This window comes from Hypanus sabinus, unplaced genomic scaffold (assembly GCF_030144855.1).
Source record: "Hypanus sabinus isolate sHypSab1 unplaced genomic scaffold, sHypSab1.hap1 scaffold_2709, whole genome shotgun sequence".
Taxonomy (NCBI): domain Eukaryota; kingdom Metazoa; phylum Chordata; class Chondrichthyes; order Myliobatiformes; family Dasyatidae; genus Hypanus; species Hypanus sabinus.
Genome location: NW_026780842.1, coordinates 1 through 7288, shown reverse-complemented (window position 1 = coordinate 7288; position 7288 = coordinate 1). Strand labels below are relative to the sequence as shown.

Genomic DNA, 7288 nt, shown 5'->3' with positions numbered 1-7288 from the left:
TCTATCTATCTATCTATCTATCTATCTATCTATCTATCTATCTATCTATCTATCTATTTATTTATTTATTTTCCTGAAGACATGTTTGACTGGCGCTGAGATGAAAACATTCACACTGAGCGATGTCGGCGTTCCGCCGCAAGTTCCAATTTTATAGAACTGGACCAATGTCCCTTCAGCGATTCAATGTTAGTGATAGCCTCGCCAGTTGTAATAGTCATCTAATAGTAATAGAATTTGACCTGCATTTGTTTCTGTCTGTCCGACCCAGTACCTTTATTACACCGTTATTCAGAGCTCTCGTGTACAACTTAGGTAGTTCCATATAACTTCTGGGCTTCGCTTCTGGAGCATCACCCGTTGATCTCTAGTTATTGAATTGACTCCCACCTGGCGCTGAGAATATGGGTTCGGTGTAACACTGAGATATTCCAAGAAGTAAGTGCGCTTCCAACTCGCTGGTGTGCTGTCAATGGCCCCATTTAAATTGAAACTATGGAAACATAGTTAAACATAAAAACGTAGTATCCCACTATGGAAACATATTTAAACATGCTTACGTTTTTATTAATAACAACATCTGAAGTTAAGGGAAATAGGCAGGAGAATGTGTATAACGGGTAATTAATCCGCCATGACGGAATGATGAAACAGACGAAGTTGACTGAGTGGACTTTCCGAAGATCTTTTATTTTCTTCTGAATTTTGTCACAGCTTCTCTTTCATCCGTAATCATCGGACTCTGCTTTGGACTTTATATTGTACTTGCCAACACCCATCTGTAAAGCAGCATTCCCCGTTACAGCTGAACCTCTCGTGTGCAGGGTTTGTCAAATTTGTCATGATCGCCTCCCACCCAGTGGTGCCAGGATCAGTCCTATCTATAAACTATTTCATCACTTCCCTACATGTGAGGACAGCGAGTCTTCCCAGCGCTCTCATTCACCCTTTTAACCTCAGCTACAGATTTCTGCTGATACGCGTCTAACGAGTTTTGATCTGAAGTTGTAACACTGCTTCTCTTTCCACAGAGGGCGCCTCACCTGAGAAAACTGTAACAAGCTTGGACTCATTTCCGATTCCCAGAATCGGATGTGCGTTTGTGTTTATATAACTCTGTTCTTAAATCAGGCATTCATCTGTACTCAAAAACATCAAATTTCTTTGGGATGTGAAGTGGGTGATGCAAAGTTGTCAGGGTGGCCGAGCGGTCTAAGGCGCCAGACTCAGGGAATGAAAGTCCGTCATACAAATCCGAGGTTTCTGGTCTCCATCTGGGGGCGTGGGTTCGAATCCCACCCCTGACATTATTTGTCTTAAACATTCAACCGAGTTAATGCTATTACTGCGAAGCAAGCGTCGGTTGTTTGCGAGGATTAGGCAAACACGTAAGTAAGAAAAGATGATGTATTTGAGAAACTTGTAATACCCACCAATTTTAAGTTACGTGCGCTCTCCACCACCAATCATCCAATGAGAACTGGCTCATGGACCTCTACTTTTCCTTCTCCTGAACACCACAATCACTGCCTTGGTTTTGCCGACATTGAGTGAAGGGATGTTGTCATATCTACTTTAAAATTATCTCTTCTTAGGTGAAATGTATCCCTGATGGTATAAGCCATGTCTACCCTGGGATGGAGATAATCTCTGCCATGATTATCTATGTCATCTATGCCATACCTCTATCTATGTCTCTCAAAATCTGAGAAACATCTATCAGATTTTTGCTCACCCTCCGCTACTTCAGAGAAATCATCCCAAGCATGTCCAAGCTCGTTATCGCCCAAATAGTCCAATTCAGGAGGCATCTTGGTAAAGCTTTTCTGCCCTCTCGAAAGCCTCGTCAACCTTTCTATGACGGATGGCCTGAACTATATGCACTACATGTTCCAGTGCTGTGCTGCTGTATTTTTTTTTATTTGCCAAGCATGTCCGAAATGCAACGTCTATTTTAATGTCAAATCCCAGGATATCTGTCTGTTTGTATGTGTACTCTCACACCAGAGCAGTCATTCAGACTATGCTGAAATGCAGCTTTTTATGCTCAATATGAAGAGAGTACTGCAGGGCTGTCAGGGTGGTGGTCTAAGGCGCTAGACTTAAGGCGAGAAAACCTCTTCCTTGTAAACCCGAGTGTTGGTATCCAACTGGAGGCGTAGTCTCGAATCTCACTCCTGACAACATCTGTGATTTAGACGCTCATAATTCAATCACTGTAATGTTTATTGCAGCGGTCAGTGTTTTGGGAGGATGGGAAAGACGCAAGAAAGAGAAAAAAATTGTTTTCGTTACATTAGGCAGCAGTACAAAGTGTCACATGACATCCGACTCGGGCTGCGGAGTTTGATGAGAAGGAGGCCTCGTTGAAGAGTGCTGTGCCACCTTCTCAACCGTGGCTGTTCTTTGACACAACAACACCGGGGCCATTCAGACACTCTGCTGGTCTCTATATTGAAACGGCATTTTTACATTGTCGTTCTTAAGTGTACATCTGCCGCGGAGCTCCGTAACGTGCGTTTAACACTATTCTGGACTCGGGAATATCGGATGGATCATTGCGGACTGGGTTTTATTCGCTTTCTGTGGTTTACTAGACCACTCTTCCTTTTTTTTTTGCAATCCAGGTGTTTTAAGGCGGACAGAACGGAAAATAGCCTTCGGCCCAACTGGTTCAAAGTCCAAAGCAGAAAGTAAATTTGTCATGACAGTGTATATATACATATATCACCATGTAAACAACGAGATTCTCTTGCTCACGGGCATCCAAGAAACGCAATAACATCCACAATGGACCGCAATAACACGGCGGTCAAAAAATCAATATGTATTACACAACCTACAGTGCAACGTAAAATGAAATAATGGTGATCACAGCAATATTAATTGTTACTTTGTGTAATAATCCAGGGCGACTACGAAGCGCACTATAGGTTTTAGAGCTTAAAACCCTCTCTCAGACACAACGAAATTAAATTTACACCTTGACACAGGCTTGAACATGGTCCATGCGAATCTACTCACGTCTTTATCAGTAAAACCTTTTCCACAGTTGCAAAATGAAACACCGATCACTTCTCTGATCTAGAAGACTGTGTGTTGTATCTACCACTGCTACGCCCGCTCTCCTACTCTGTCTAAGTTTCTGAGTAGCCACTCTTCTTCTTCTAGTTTCCCGTCACGTCATTGGCAGTCTGGATTAAAACGCCTTGAATCAACCGTTATTGCAAAACTCAAAGAAAGATGGAGGGCTTGTGTTACCAAATTTTCGATTTTATTATTGGGCAATTAATATTCGTTTGGGATTCAGGGTATAGATAAACAGGACTGTTCTTCCTGTTTAGGCCTGGAGGAGAATTCGGTAACGGGGTTTTCTTTGGCTTCCTTACTGGGAGCTCCTCTTCTCATTTTCTGTTCTCTGGGATAGACAGGCAAGCTATTAGTCCTGTTGTTAAACATACATTAAATGTTTGATTTCAGTTTCGCAGGTTTGTTGACTTCAATAACTTTGTTATCTCTAGTAATATCCATTTTAACTTTATTTTCAACCATCAATTCTCGATACGGTTTTTCTAACATGGAAATCTAAGGGAATAAAAACTTGTTTTTAGATTTGTTCATAGAGGATTGTTGAATGTCCTTTTCGCGTTTAAAGGATACATATGATATATCTAAAGCACAATTCTTTGAATACTTAGAAGTTAGGAATTTTTTACGTGATTTCTTACCGAATTATCAATTTTTTCATTGACCAAACATGACAGATGCTATTTTTCAGCTAAAACCATTTCAAAAAAGACTGACAGCTATTATATATAAACGCTTAATGAATACACGTATAATACCTGAATGATAGGGCTAAATGTGCTTGAGTATTGGATTTTCAGGACTTACTTTCAGTTGATCAATGGAATAAAATTTATTATTTAGTTAATAATAAATTAATTATCACCCGTCGTTCCTTCATTCAGTTCAAGGAAGTGCACAGGGCACGGATGTCAAAAGAAAAATGAGTGCATATTTTTTTCTCAAATAAATCACAACTGTGACAGATGCAAAGCTAAGGTGGCTTCTCCAACTCGTATGTTTTGGTCTTGTATAAAGTTAAATAGGTTTCGGAGAGGTGTTTTTAGAACGTTATCAAAAGTCATAGGTGTGGACTTACAACCTAATTTACTTAAGGCAATCTTTGGGATTACTCCAAAGGAAGCGGGAAATGTTTCAACTTCCGCTCAACATGTGATAACCTTCTCAACTTTATTGGCTAAGAGAGATATTTCGTTACATTGGAAAGATCCTAATCCACCTTTTTTTTCTGACTCTCCTCCATTATGTCAAAACTTAAGCTTGAAGAAAATTAGAAGTTGGTCGTTTGATACATTTTTCAAATTTGAGCAAACCTGGCGAACTTTTATTCTATATTTTCATATGATTTTTTTCATTTTTTTTATCTGTTTCTTTATATATCTCGTTTTGTTTTGTAAGTTTTCCTTCAAATAGACTGCCCATCTTTTTTGGTTAGTTTAGAGTTTTTTTTTTCTTTCTTCTTATAAATAGAAATTTACAATCTTTTTTTTGTTCGAATAATTGTCAGGGGGCGTTGTGGTTCTCTGTTTATATATACTAGACTAATATATTATACATGAATTTGACAGTGTATTTCCGTTTCTTTGTTTGTACTTTTATTGTAAAAGATTTTTTTATATCAATATAAACAGATTTAAAAAAAAAACAACTTTGTCCGTTGTTTGGTTACAATCTGCCGTGCGCTGATGTACTTTTTTCTACAATTTGCAGTAATTTAAACACTTAAACAACAAATCACCTGGACTCTTCCTCAGTCATTTTGATCTAGTCCATCCAAAGTGGATGGAGCGGTTCTGTTCTCATTGTGGAAGGTCAGCACTGGGTGAATACAAAGTATATTCCTCCAGCAACTGCGAATAATATAAACGATTTACATAATGAAATAGATGACATTGTTGCCAATCTTGCAGTAGATACGATGATTGGTAGAGGGGCAGGTACTATTGCGGAAACAGTAAAATGCAGAATGACTTATACAGTTAGAAGAATGGGCAAGAAAGTGGGAAATAAAATGCAATTTTCGAAAATGTATGTCATGTACTTTGATAGTAGAAATAAAATTGCAGATTATATTCTAAACGGGGATAAAGACCAAAAGTCTGAGATGCAATGGAACTTACAGATGTTAACTTCTGGGTCGAGTCAGTGGTGAGGAAGGCAAATGCCATGTTAGCATTCATTTCAGAAGGTCTAGAATATAAGAGCAAGGATGTAATGCTGAGGCTGTATAAAGCATTAGTGAGGCCTCACCTTGTGTATTCTGAACATCTTTGGGCCTCTCATTTAGAAGAGAATTGCTGGCATTAGAAAGAGTACAGAGGAGTTTAGCAAAGATGATTCCAGGAATGAAAGGGTTATCATACGAAGAAGCTTGATGGTTCTGCTTCTGTACCAGATGTTCGTACTAGATGGTTCTGCATTAGATGTTCGTTGGGCCATGATGCTGCGCCATAACAGATTGTGTCTCGCTCATTTTAACGGGGCATTATACAAATGGAATTATAAAAGGCACAGCGGGATACCCAGCAGAATTCAGAAGCTTCAGAATTTCGAGAATGTCTGCCTTAGCAACACAGTACTGATATACAGCTTTGTCTGACAGAGCCACACCTCTCACGTTAGAACATAAATGGGAAAATGCATCTGCCTGTATTTTAACGCAATCATGATACATTTGTTGAAGCTAAAGTTAGAAGTGAATTCTGGATTTTGATCCACATTTTAGTGGGGTTAACACAACTGAACCTGCGCCATACCGACCAGATGAGCAAACTTTGTTTAGAGACGGTTATTGTGAAACAAATTGGCACAGGAAGTTGGAAAATTTCGAGACGACTCTGATAATTCATTCATTGGAAATGACCTGTTAATAAATGACTGTTTTAATAGTGATGCAGCAATTCTGGATTGTACAGTCTTTAAAAAAAATCCAGAAACAACGAAGGGCAATGTCAACTGCAATCACTCGCTCAAAATATGAGGTTGTTGCTCTGATAGCGAAGTTTTCTAAATAGTGATTGTGAATGGTAATAAGTTTTTTTCGATAAGCAGGGCAGTTTATTATCTACAAGTTATGTTTATTTTTAGTTAATTTATAACTATGCTTAAGTAACAGGAAACGGGGGTATCGTCACAGAGACAGAAGCAGGAGGTCACAGAGATGGGTACAGAAGGGTGTGGATACGAAGAGGGGTTAAGGAAAAGAAGATCGTGGATACGATGTAGGAAGGTGTGGTATCATGGAGACGTCGCCGAAGGGGGTCATCGGGATGGCAACAGTTGGATGTTTCACAGACAATTTAGACTGGTGGGTCTACAATCCCAGAACATCCTGAGTGAAAGAATGTCCTTAACATTATGGTACATAAGCCTTTTACTTGGCTGTCTCTTCCCCAGCTCATCACAATGTCTCTCTCCCAACGCCCCGTGTCCTTCCCCCAATCTTTTTTTCACCCATCTCTCTAAACCCCCCAGTCTTCCTCCCAGTCACTGGATTCAAAAGCGATCTCTCTCCCTCAGTCAATCTTCCCTGACTCATCTCCCCGATTATATCTCTCTCCCCAGTCAATTTCCTCAACATCGGTCTCTTCTCTCCCTCTAATACCACTCCCAATCATGCTTTCCCATTAAACCTCTCGCTCAGTCTCTTTCTCCCTCCAGTCACTCGCTAGGTCCCCAGTCTCTCTCTCTGCAGTCTCTGTTTCCTATGTTTCTCTCTTGCCTCATCTCTCTAACCTCCCCGCCTGTCTCTTCATCCCTGTCTCTCCCATTCCGGGTCTCTCCCAATCTCGCTCCTCACTCCGATCTCTATTCATATCCCGAATCTCTTCCCACTACAGAACTCTTGATTCAAAATGCCGCCCCTAAATCATTCTCTACACCACCTTTCTCTGCCTCACGTGTCTCTCTGCCCATCTTCCCACCCATTGTCTCTCTCCTCAGCACTACAATCTCTCTCTCCTCCCGTCTTCCTCCAGTATCTCCCTCCCACTCCTCTTCCCCGCCTTCTCTATCTGCCTAGACACGTTCTACCTCAGACCCTATCTCTGTCTCTGACTACGTTCTTCTACCCGTTTCCTTCTCTCCCCGTTTCTCTCTCTCGTTTCTCTCGCACATCTCCACGACTGCTTCCCTCTCCTTCTCTTTCCCTGCAGTATCTCATCCACCAGTATCTCTCTCGCCTCCGTCTCTTTCTTGCCGC

The 7288-nt window shown here is 40.7% G+C and overlaps 1 non-coding gene across 1 annotated transcript; it reads left to right on the top strand.

Annotated features, from left to right (window-relative positions):
- The first annotated feature begins 1193 nt into the window (after nt 1-1193).
- Nucleotides 1194-1307, top strand: trnal-cag (transfer RNA leucine (anticodon CAG)). The gene is made up of 2 exons: nt 1194-1231; nt 1273-1307. It is a non-coding gene; the product is annotated as a tRNA-Leu (tRNA).
- The last annotated feature ends 5981 nt before the right edge of the window (nt 1308-7288 follow it).